This window comes from Rhinolophus sinicus, linkage group LG02 (genome assembly GCF_036562045.2).
Source record: "Rhinolophus sinicus isolate RSC01 linkage group LG02, ASM3656204v1, whole genome shotgun sequence".
In the NCBI taxonomy this organism is placed as follows: Eukaryota; Metazoa; Chordata; class Mammalia; order Chiroptera; family Rhinolophidae; genus Rhinolophus; species Rhinolophus sinicus.
Genome location: NC_133752.1, coordinates 120,548,952 through 120,562,080, shown reverse-complemented (window position 1 = coordinate 120,562,080; position 13,129 = coordinate 120,548,952). Strand labels below are relative to the sequence as shown.

Sequence of the window (13,129 nt, the reverse complement as noted above, 5' to 3'; positions counted from 1 at the left end):
CAACTCTGCTACTTTGAAAATTATATAAACTTGAAAAAGAGCTCTCTTAACTCTTGGTTTGTTCTTTTGGTACTGTATTACATCAGGTAAATTAGGAAACTGGACTGAGGAAATGAAATGATTATCATTATCACCTTTTGTTGAAAACTTACTCTGTGCCATACTTTGATCTCACAGAATCATTTTCATTATGTCATTTAATCCTCACAAGTGTTTCATAGGTTAGCTTGCTGTCATTATTCTAATCTTGTAGAGGAGCTACCTGAGGCTTCAGGAAATTAAATTCCCAGTTCCTAAGGGGTAGAGCTAACTGATACCTATTGCCTAGATGTGTTGGGTTAGTGTCGGGGCTCTAATTATAACAATTTATAAACAATGTTTTTATTTTTTCTTGCTCTTATCTCGTTTTTCAGTTTGCTCTCTTTGAATTATATACTTTTCTCCTTTTAACTCCAACATGGTTTAGTTTATCATGTTAACCATACTTAGTTTTAGCGTTTGCTCATCTTGTTTTATTTTCTTTCTGACTCCAAAAGTGTCACAGCTCAACATTTAAATTTTTGTCTTTGATTATTTTAGTTGATATTTACCTTGAGATGGAAATGGTCTTATCCAACAAACTCTTATCCAACATACTTAAAACTTTTGCCTTTAATATTCAGGACCCTGAGGAGGACTAGTGAGCCAGTTCTAAGTTTTGATATCACTAAAACCTTTTTTCTTTTACATTATCTGAGTCCAGAAATTCTAGTTATTTGTTACTGGAACCAGAGGCAAAAAGAGTCCGGGACTCCTGCTTCCTGTGCCGCTCAGCCGATAGACTGACACGGGAATTGGGTCGTAGAACAAGCGTTTATTATTAGACAACCAGTGGTCTGAGAAGGCTGTGGGTTAACACTTCCAAAAACTGCCTTTACATTCTCAGTCCGGCTTGGGGTTTTTAAGGGAAAATCTGGGCGTTATGTCCCAGGGTTCTGCATGGAGCCTTCCCTCGGGCGACGTGGCTCTCCAAAGTGGTCATCAACCCAGGAGCAGTGATGGGAGTAACCTGGAAAGAATGCTAGGCCATAAAGATTGTGATCAGTAAGCACAAGGGTATTAACCATAAGTTTCAGGGTAATTTTCTAAAGTAGGTAACTGGGACAGGGGCCATTCCAAGCTCAAACACAGGGAGAGGGCTTGATCTATTAAGCTTTAAGGCAGGGAAAAGGGAGGCCTGTTCTGTAGGGGGTCCCAACCGGGCCCTGTTTCACTATTAACTGAATGTAATTTTACTATCTTACATAACAAGTACAAATTGAACTAAAGCACATTTAGGAACTTTTACCAAACAGAGTAATTTTGAGAAATAAGTGATAGCAGTTATTTTTAAAACACCTAAAAACACAAACCATCTTCTAAATGTTTTAAAGTAGAACTTCAGTGCTGTCTACCAACCTTATAAATTCCCCAGATCATATTTCTTTCTCTCCTAATTCTTTTTGTCTTCTAATTCAAACTTTTAGAGAGAGCAGGCTGTACCCACTCTGATCCAGCAGGAATAGAAAACTCAACATGCTTTACATTTTATATCCCTCTCACCTCCTATTGGGACTTCTGTAATACCTCTGTATTCTCCGGGGCTTAGCAGAAATGCTTTGAAAACACTGCTTCATTTTGCTAAGTGAAAGAAACTAGACCCCCAAAAGGCTACAACTATATGATTCCTTTATATAGCAAGCTGGAAAAAGAAAACTATAGGGAGAGATAACAAATCATCAGCTAGTGGGATTAGGGGGAAAAGGGAGGAAATGGCTAAACAATTGCTACACAATGGAATTTTTAGGGTGATGGAACTGTTCTATATGCTACTGTTGTTGTGGAAAGTCTTCTCAGAAAAATAATATAAAAATAAGCAAGTAACGGAAAGACTAGAATGAATTTTGTGGTGCTGGATTAGAGTTGGAGATAGTAACATAAACTCGTGTTTATTTTAATAGATATACATATAGATAGATACATAAATAAATACAGATATGTGGGCATGGGTATTTATACAAACATGTTTCCTAGTTGTGTCTGCTGAGAAGGCCTAAGCAGTGACATCTTAGTAACAATGGATATATCTAGTGCCTAGATCTTGACTACTAAATACAATTCTCCAATAAAAGGGATCTGGTCTCATTGGAGAAATGGTTTATACTAGGGCTGGTCAGGGGAACCTCGAAGTAAGCCTAAAGCATTGTAAGCCTAAAGCTGGAAAGTAAGGAAATGCAGCTAGATAGATCGATAGAAAGAAAGGAAAAGGATGCAGAGATGGAATCATATCAAAAGGACAAAGGAGCCTACCTGAAGGAGTTCCCAGTCTCCAATACTAGAACAATTTGAACAAAATAAATAATGTTATTGGACTATAACCCCCCCCCCCCAAATATGACTCTATACTGACATAAGTGAATAAATAAATAAATGGAGGAAAGGAAAGAGATCAATCATTCTTACAGAAGAATTCCAAATAATAGATGAAGAAGAAATGAGGGAAATAGGAAATCACCTTTAGAATATCACAGTAACCCTTGCTGTACACAAGATCCATTGATGAATGCTGTGCTTAGTGTGCAAAATTTTAAGGTGAAACAGAATCATTTGCATAGACTTAAATGATTAGGGGACGTTACAGAAACTTTCAATGGCCTGTGGAAGGGTTTTACCAAGAATTTTTCCAAGATTCAAGTATAAAATTTGTGTTTAATTTTAGTTAATTTAGCTTTATATCTATAGTTGCTTGATTGTGACTTGCACTATTTAGGCCACTGAATATTAGGATTTCTCGTACAATAGTGATACATCAAAAACAACATAAATGACTAATAATAGAATTTCATCATGTTATATTTGTATGTTGAAATATACAGCCATTAAAAAGCTTTTTTTTTGTGTGTGTGTGAAAACTAATAATACTGGAAGATGATCATGACAAAATGATAAGTATGTAAAAGCAAAATGCAAACTGTGTATGTGCTATGAATATACTTTTATTTTTAAAAATGTGTATATGAACAAACATGAAAAAAGACTGAAAACATATATGAAATCTGACAATTGAGTTCGTGAGCTCATCCTAGAAAAAGTGCTACATACCTCATTGCTGAAGATCACTATGTTCACCTTTGAAGTACTCCCCTTGGGAAGCTATGTGCTGACACCAACACCTAGTCCACCTTTCAAAGAAATTTTGGAACTCTTTTTCAGGAATGGCCATCAGAGCTGTCGTCGTATCACCCTTGATGTCCTGAATGTCATCATAATGTCTTCCTTTCAATATTTCCTTTATCTTCGGTAAAGAAAGAAGTCATTGGAGGCCAGATCAGGTGAGTAGGGAGGGTGTTGCAATACAGTTATGTGTTTACTGGCTAAAAACTCCCTCACAGACAGTGCCGTGCGAGCTGGTGCGTTGTCGTGATGCAAGAGTCATGAATTGTTGGTGAAAAGTTCAGGTCGTCTAACTTTTTCATGCAGCCTTTTCAGCACTTCCAAATAGGAAACTTGGTTCACTGTTTGTCCAGTTGGTACAAATTCAAAACGAATAATCCCTCTGATATCAAAAAAGGTTAGCAACAGGTTGCAACAAGTTCGCGAACTTAATTGTCATATCTTGTATATCAAAAGGTTAATAATGTTTATCTTGTGCAGTAGAATTGAAGGTGATTTTTCTTTTCTTTTTCATTCTTCCCTCCAATGAATATGTGTTTGTTTTATTACCAGGGGTGGGGAGTGGGAAATAGCAATAAAACAAAAGTAACTTCTATGGTTGACATTGTCCAAATCCTTCCTCATGTGGATCTGGGTTAGGTTGCCCTGGGTACCAACCCATCCTAGTACTGAGCATAGGTCACAAAGGACCAAAACAAAGGAGTGCCATTCTACCAGAGACAGTAGAGTACGAAATGTCACAGAGTTGAATGTATGTCAATCAATTTTTAGGGAGAATTAATAGCCCCAAATCAGAAAGACTGAAAGTAGACACCCAAACCCAAAAGGTAAAACAAAAACATGTTGCTTCAAATAAGTGCAAGGCCCAGGAATCAGAGCCAAATAGAAAGAAAAAAAAAGACAGTAAGAGCAAATTAGGGAAGAATTGATAGGGCTCTTGATGATTGCCATGCATTCCCAAAAAGGGCCTGGAGCTTTTTCATTTGTGGCAGTGGTTCTCAGGAGGTTGGGCTGGCGTAAATGCATAGTGTTATAGTAGCAAGGGCAGAGGAAATCCCCCCTCCTCCCTCGTTCATGCTGTTGTTTCTCAGTCTAATTGTGTAGGACACAGCTCCCTGGCCCATGCTGGTATTATGAGTCTTTCACTCCCCACTGGCTGAAGCAGTCAGTCACCAGTTGTCAGTCGGCCGCTCATGGCAGCACGCAGCATCTCACACCAACCTCTGGCTGCTCACTGCAGCCCAGCTCCAGGGATAGCCGTTGTTCACAATCTTAGCTGTAGAGGGCGCAGCTCACTGGCCCATGTGGGAATCAAACTGGCGACCTCAGCATTAGGAGCATGATGCTCCAAACACCTGAGCCACTGGGCCAGCCCAAACTATCCAACTTCAGGACCCCCCCCCCCCCAATCTGCCATGTTTTCTGGCCAGGTCCACCTTGGTCTTTCCCCATGAGGAAATGGCCTGGGAGCTTCAGAGAACCCAAGCGCCCCTGCCTCTGTGGGGCCCAAACTGACAAAGCAGGTTAGAGGGTAAACCCGAGTAGTTGTGTGCGGGATGGAGAGGCCATGGCGTTCAACCATAACAGATGGTGAATGCCATACTGGTGATGGCCTACTGGAGTCTGGTGTGTGCACTGCTATTTATTTTTGAGAAAAGGCAAATCATGTGCTTTGCAATGAAATCCCACAGGGGAATCATGTCCCTGTGGGACACAATGCCCTCAAGGACTTAAAAGAGGAGATTGATATTCAACTCTCCACGGTTCAGTACATCAAGTATGAACCTTGCGGATGATGACACAAGACTGCTACGGCTGGAAACCCAGGGAAATCAGAATTGCTACAACCATCTATACAGGGTGAAAGCGCTGGGTGCCATCCATGCCTCTGGTCTTTGGCCACAGGGAGGACCTGTACTGTCAGGAGTCCCTGGATGAGCTGGCCACAGTGATGAAAGCATGAAGTGGGAGCTCTTGGGGACAGCACCAGTCAGCATCCAAAGACATAACCCAGTCTCCTGAAGTCTCCCTCACAACCGTCCAGGTGATCTACCTCTCCTCAAGTCAAAAGAGTAACTGTGCCAAGCACCTCCCTGAATTGCAGAGCTTCAAGGACAACTATAACACACTGGAGAGTACTCTGTGATGGAGCTGAAGGACTCTTCTATTAATGGAGCCAGACGAACTGCAGCATCCCTGCTGGGCAGCCCTCAGTTCACCTGGCTCAGCAGGCCCAGCCTGGGTCAGCGGAAGCTCTTATGGTGTCCGGAGCTCTAAGAACCATGCCTAGAGGATCATTCTCCAACCTTTCTTAGGGCCAGTTTCAAAACATCGGTTAAGGCGTTATTTTCCTTTGGGAGTGCTTTTTTCTGGGTTATATTCAGATGTTTTTCTTAATATTTCTGTCAAAGCTTCCTTAAAAATCCTCACTTGGTTTTGATCATAGTCTATCTGCCCTTTTCTAGACTAGAAGTATTCCCAAGGGTGAAAGTGGGGTGATAGGGTTTGGTGTCTTCCATATTACCCCTTTGTATGTGATTGAATGGGAGCCATTTGGGTTTCAGACGTCTTAAGAGCTAATTGGTGGGAAAGGCAGACAGGAGCTGGCCAAAGTCTGGAGAGGCCTTGAGTGGCATGTGTTACAATTTACCCTGGTGCTGTACTTAAACCAGGATGTGTTAAAACATTAACACAACTTCCCTGACATACAAGGATCTGACCTTCCATTTTTATTCCACAATGTCGTGAATCAGTTGAAAAGGGAATATTTTGACACCTGACATAATTCCATCCCCCCTCCTCTATTGGGGATGCTATAGGACATTCTAAAAGAAAGCCTGGTTAGACCAATGCAGTTGTCTGACTTTATAAATTATTTAATAAAATGAACAATTAAAAAATACCAATTTCATTTTGCTGTTTAATGTACATTGGAAAACACCCACGTTTCTAGTCTTTTTCTTTCTGCCACATCCTCGTCTGTCAAAATTCTTGATGGTCTAGCTTAAGTTCAGCCTCCTTTCTAAAATCATCGTCAGTCCCCCAATTGGATGTGATTTCTCATCCTCTCTTTTAAAGTCTTGCAGATTTTATTTATACTATTTATAAAGAATACAAGTTTGTCAGCACAGTGAAATAATAAACTGGTCTTTCAGATTTGAAAACTTACAGAAGCCTGGGTTGACATATATTATGCTGCTTTATGTGACACATTGTATGTAACTTATAGTGAACTAGCTAAATGACAAAGTGTTACATGCACATATGTATTAAGAGAAAAATGATAAGGAAAGTTGTCACCCACTGCAAATATACTCCTCTTGGGAGCTATATTTCATTTTAGTAGTTAATACTTTCACATACCTGGTAGGTACTTTCCTGTTTGTTTTTGAGTCATAAATTATTCTTTAAACACTGGAATACTTCCCACTGTCAGAGTTTACACATTAAATTATAATCTAGAGCACTTCTTTTACCTAGCCTGGTGAGATTAAATATAGCCTCTAAGCCACTGACATTTTCCAGTAAATGATGTGACAGTACTGCTGTTGAGTTTCGGGCAGAAGAGGGGAATGGGATAAGCTATCATACTTTAATTTTAAAGAAATAGAGATAGCAGCAAATTATTGTCATGGCTGCTTTTTCTTACATTATACAGATTTTTCACATTAATGAAATGACTTCAATATTTCTGATTCCTACAAGTTTTTCTTCTGGGCTGTGATGGTCTTTTTTTATGAGACTGTAGCTATTTCTGATTATGTAGTTTTGCTTCTAATAATCTGCAAATCGACTTTAGTTTCTTATTGACTTATGATCAACTTTTGTACATAGAAATTAACTTTTGGTATCTTATATAACAAAGCTGTAAATCTTTTCTTATAACTTCTTACGTGAGTTGTCCATCGGGGAGCCCAGATATATGCCTTAAGCTCAAAAAAACAGAATCACTGTATTTACCTCATTCTGCCACTGCTGCTGTAAAAGTTCTCCTTTAACACCTGGGGTCATTCTAAGTTTCTCTCTCCCTCACCTCTTGTATCCAACCAATCACTAATTTTTCTCATGGAACACACAAATAATTATGAATTGGATACAAATTACTGGGATTTTAGGTAGTCAGTACCCCGTTTTTTTTGTCCAGTGCAGAACCAGTTGAGAAATAGGGTGTCAGAAAGTGGAGACTATAATACTGTCTTAATTGCTGCTAAACATTTGAAGTAATATGAAAGCTAAATGAACTGTCTAGAATGTCATGGTAAGCCCTGGCTCCTCTCAGACCTTCCATCGGTTTTAGGAAAGTTCTTCTGTGGGTCAATTTGGTATTGAAAAACTAACTTAAGCTTTCTGCCTCCCACTGGTCTGGTAAAGAAAGAAGAAAAGACATTCAAATCCTCAGTGATAGCAGATGATTGACATGGAATATGGACCGATGACTTTCAAACATAACAGAACCTGCTATCTTGGCGTGGGGAGGAGTGGTTGAGAAATGAGGCAGGAGGCCAGGAGTTTAAGTTAGGGTAGTCCATCTGCTGGAAACAAGAAAAATGGGAAATACATATACTCCTCCTCTGACAAAAAATAGGAAGAAAAGAGGGAGAGTTTGTAGTCGTGGAAATCAAAAGAAGACAGTTTTATAAGAAGAAAACAGTTAAGCACATTTCAAATGCCACCCTTGCATGTGATACTCTCTGTCTGGAATTCTTTAACTCAGAGTCTACTTAACAAGCTCATATTTCTCCCTGAAGGTGCAGTCAAGTGAGATCTCTGTGAGACATTCGCTGATTTATGTAGTCAGAAGGCAGGTAGTTCTCCACCACCTATATTTGCTTTGCAATTGATATTTATCTTTTAAAATTTACCATGTGTCAATGTAATTGTTTAAAGCTCTTTTTTTCCCACCAGAGTAGGAACTCTGAAAGCAGATGTTGTATGTTGCGTTAAAAATAACCAATACATTTTTGCTTTAAGATGTTTATTACTGTATGAATATCAAAAATAAACAAAATAAATAGGTTGGAAATAACAATATCCATTATATGAGTAGATTTAATGGATTACATTGTAATCGTAAATGGGATACCAGATATGGTCTAAAATTTACATTTTTTAAAAGGATATTCAGTAATATAAGAAAAAAATAAAAAAGTAATGTTATAGGTAGGAAAAAAGAAAGTTGCAAAATAGTTTATAAAAATTATATATCAATATTTAAAATTTATCTACACATATCCGTATGTAAAAACACATCATTTTAAATAGAAAACATACCACAATGTTAACCATGTTTATTATGGGTGATTTGATTTTTTCTCCTTTATGCTTTTCAAGTTTTTCCAAATAATAAATATTAGAAAAAAATATTATTGTACAACAAAATATTATATAAACTATGGCTCGCTGGCTTCCTCCCTCTGGTGCATGGTGCTCTTCACATTGCTGACATTCCAGAAGTCTTGGTGAATTGCTAGAACTATTGGGGCCACTGGTTCGTTGACATCTTTGTACAGCTTTCAATCGTTATGTTCCCGTAAATTCCCTGGTGAGTTGATCTGAAAATGTTTACTTAAATTTTTTTTCTCCATATTTCCAAATAGGCACCCGTGTATCATTATTGGCTTTACCTTTCCATTCTTTTTGAAATAAAACATACAAGAGAGCTTCCTGTCATCTGAGGGATAAATCTTCAGGGAGATGAGCAGAGTTAGACCATCTGCCAATTCTTAATTAAAACATGCTTTTTGACTTTAACACATCCAAATTGGATGTTTTAAGTTGTTCTTCCAATGTCTGTTAATGTTCTTTTTCTGTGTTTGTTTCTCAGCTACTCCACCCATCCCATACGGCATTCATTCTGGCTATCTGTATCAGAGTAGTTCATTAAGAAGGTTAATACGTCTGCATGTAATTATTTTTATATCATTGTTAAGGAATTTGGTTATCCTCCTTATTTTTCATATAAAGGGCTGTAATTGGCCAGTTTCCTATAGAGCTCAAAGGGGCCCACAGCTCTTCAACTCCTTTACCTCAAAATATTTTGTGATAATTGTTTAAATTGTTGCATTTTTTTTCTTTCTATGGATCTTTCTTAATAACCTTATTTGTTAAAATTATTTAATCCTTTTTCAAGTTTTTCTTGTATTGACAAGGGTTTCTTTTACAAGGCTGTTTTCTAAATTGCCAATACCTTTACTTAACTCTTTGTATTGATGACCACAAGTCGTGATGGACAGCTACCTGTTGTAAAGGATAACTCGGCACATTCTTAAAACTTGTACAGAAATCTGTGACCTAGTCAATGTTTGGTATAAAATTCCTCATGCTTGCCAATGAAAATCTGTCTTAGCAATTGAACAAATTTCCCTCTTGATTTATAGGTCCCTAATAGTGAATGCATTTCATTTTTACCCAAAGTCTCCTCAGTTTTAATATTACTTTATTGTGCTTTACTTTATGACTTTCTTTTATTTTCTAAATGTCAGGATATACCTATAATTCCAATATTAAAGGAATCAAAGATCTAGTTTCCCCTAGTGTCATTAGCAGCCTCTGTCTAAGAGAGTTTCCAATGATTCTTGCTTTCTGGGATTTTCACCCTTGTGTAATTCTTTCCTCTTACGTGTGGGTTGGACATAGTAATTCACTTCTAATAAGCAGAATGTAGCAGAGATCATGGGACATCATTAACATTAGGTTGCAAACAGACGACGGCTTCTGTCTTGGCAGTGTCACTCACTTTCTCGCTTGCTGAGGGAAGCCAGGTAGCATGTTTTCGGCTACCCTATGGAGAAGCTGATGTGGCAAGGGAAAGAGGGAGACCTCTAGCCATCAGCCAGTAAAGAACTGTGGTCCTCAGTTCAACAGCCCATGAGGAACTAAATCTTGTAGACAACCATGTTGAGGGAAATTGGAAGCAGATTCTATCCCAGTTGAGACTTCAAGTGACACTGCAATCCTAACCAATACCCTGACTACAACCTTGTTAAAACTTTGAGACAAAGATAGTGCCTAAGCTACATTTGGATTCCTGACCTACAGAGACAGTGAGATAATAAATATTTGTTTTTTAAGCTGCTTAATTTTAGAGTAATATGTTATGAAGCAATAGGTTACTCAAACACCTGGCCATATATCTCTACTGATATTCTTGTATAAGGGAAGATTTACAAGTATATTTTATGATTATTTCACCTTAAAAGGGGGAAGCATCTGAGAATTATAAGATGTTGGACTATGTTTACATTCAGAATATGCCATTTTGGTTAAAATAGGTAGCTATGATCTTGAATTTTCTAGCAAATGATTACTGCAGTATTGTCTAATTCCCAGTGCAAGCACTGAGCCAACAAGATGTAGTCTTCCCACATCTAACGAGCTAAACACAGAACTGCATAAGTCACTGAGAAATCAGCTCTCACTTCTTAAGCAATCTTGAGAAAGAAAAGAAGCAAAGAAAATGTGGCTACTGTTTAGAAGCTGGAAGAAGAGGAAAAACAGGAGAACTCTAATATTAAATCCAAGTCATAGGCCAGGGCTGTAGGATTTGGCATAGAACATTCTGCTTATTCAAATCAATTTAAGAGATACAACTCCATTTCTTGGTTCAGTCCTCGAGAAAACCCAACTGTGGTCAAGCCACATTCTGAGAAGGCTCTTCATGATTCACCATCCACTTCTACCCCAAGAGAACATGCTCTCACCACGAGGATAACCCATTGTGGTGATACAAATTAGGGCAATGGATCTGTTTTCAGTTTTCACCCCGTGGCTGTATCAAGGTCACCACCACCTACCCCAAAACTCTTGCTTGGCTGATTTATCAAGGTCAGAGATAGAAGATCTAAGTTTGGCAAATCCAATCCTCTTTCCTGAAAGTACAAAATTTGAACGGAGCCACCTAGAGAATAAAGGTTACTAGCGCTGGGGTACCTAATGTCAATACTCAAGAAAAGATTGAACAATTTCTGATGCTGAAGACTCAAAGCAGCCTTTGTTTCCAGACTTTGTCAAGGCAGAATGATGGTCCAATATGTTTTTCACTTCTGCTTGCTATCTTAATAATCTAATAAATGTAACTGTCTTGCTTGAGTTAGCCAGAGTAATTTTCAGTTATTTAACAGCGATGCCTTGACCTCCCTTATTTATTCACTGCATCCCTATTAAATAAACTTCTACTTTAAGGTCTTGGCTATTATAAGTCTACAATTTAGTATTCTCACAAGATGAATCAAAAAAGAAAAAAGACAAGTGAAGTATTTTTATAGCTAAATAAGTTATGACTTTTTTGAAGTAAATAAATAAGTGTAAGTTTATTATAATCCTAGATTGATGAGAACAAGGCTATGTGGGATATATAGATAAATAAGGCATTTCTACTTGGTATCCTGTTGATTAGTTTTTCTACAGTCCTAATTAACACTTTTGTTTCACCTATTTTCTTATTTATTTTTATTTGACTTCTGATGTAATTTTACATACACATATATAATTATAGATATGGAGTTATAAATATATACATGTGTTTCATGATTCCATTTATGTGAAGTATCTAAAGTAGTCCAATGTATAGAAGCAGAAAGTAAAATCATGGTTGCCAGGAGATGGGGGAGGGAGACATGAGGAGTTGCTCTTTAGTAGGTATAAAGTTTCAGTCATACAAGATGAAAAAGTCCTAGAGATCTGCCGTACACCAGAATGCCTATATGTAGCAATACTATACTGTACACTTAAAAATTTGTTAAAAGAGTAAATTTCATGCTATGTTTTTTCCCACAATTAAAAAAAAAGCTACTGGCAAAATTATATTGACAACTGTCTAACTGAAAAATATGATGCAGTTATGACTTCTGATGAATTTGCATCTTAACAACAAATATGGAATTTAAGATGTGGGAAATCTTCCGAGAAGGCAAGGCCATAACATCTTGAGTCCATTCTAAAGTGCAGTGGAATTCTGTGACCTCTTGGTGCATAGGACACAGTTTGAGACCAGATCTCCATAAGGTTGCACACTGACTTCCTGTGAGTTTCACGTAGCTTTTGTGCAGTCTCTCAGCAGCTGGTCTGAATCACCAAGTCTGTGATTAAAGTTGCATCAGAGAAATTCTCTTAGCATTCTAAATTATTTACGGCCATCTAGAAAAGCAAGATAATATTTAGTGTTATCTTACTAAAGTATATAATTTAGTTATTGGGGAAATTTCTTACACCTTCCTTAGAAAAATCTTAAGGTTCCTTTATTTTAAAGAGTCCAGTTCAGGTCATTCTGACAGATTGCCATATCAGTGTAATGCTCTAAGGTTCACAGGATTTTTACTTGATGGATGAATATTTACTTATGTCTGTTTGGTTAACTTCACTCTGTGGTTGAGCAGCTGTTTCCTTCTGGTTATGAAACTAGGTTAGGTTAAAAAAAAATGACATTGCCTTCCACTGCTGCCATTATGTGGGAGGGAAAACATCTCCAAGCATTTATTCAACAAATATTTATTCAGCCCTTACTATATGCCAGAAACTGAGGATGAGGTTAATAATAAAAAAGCATTACAGTTCCTGACTTCACAGAGATTGTGGTCTATGGCATCCAAAATGGTGATCCATGCTTCTGAAACCCACCCAAACTGTAAGAGGTCCAATCTCCAAGTAAAGGATATTTTTGGAATACTGTTTATGAGGTGTGATAAAAAATTATGGTGAATATTTAAATAAAAAAGTTATTACAGTAAAAGACATATTGCCATTAATCCCCCTCAAAATATTCCCCCTCACTTTGAATACAATTATCCCATCATTCTTGCCACTTTCTGAAGCAGTTCTGGAAGTCCTCTTTCATGAGTGTCTTTAGTTGTGCTGTCGTGGCTGCCTCAATGTCCTGAATCAATTTAAAACATTTTCCTTTGATGGTAATTTTGAATTTGGGGAAGAGCCAGAAGTCACA

General features: G+C 37.7%; 1 pseudogene; it reads left to right on the top strand.

Moving 5' to 3' along the window:
- Positions 1-4,779: 4,779 nt before the first annotated feature.
- Positions 4,780-5,338, top strand: LOC109440040 (protein C1orf43 homolog; annotated as a pseudogene).
- Positions 5,339-13,129: the final 7,791 nt, after the last annotated feature.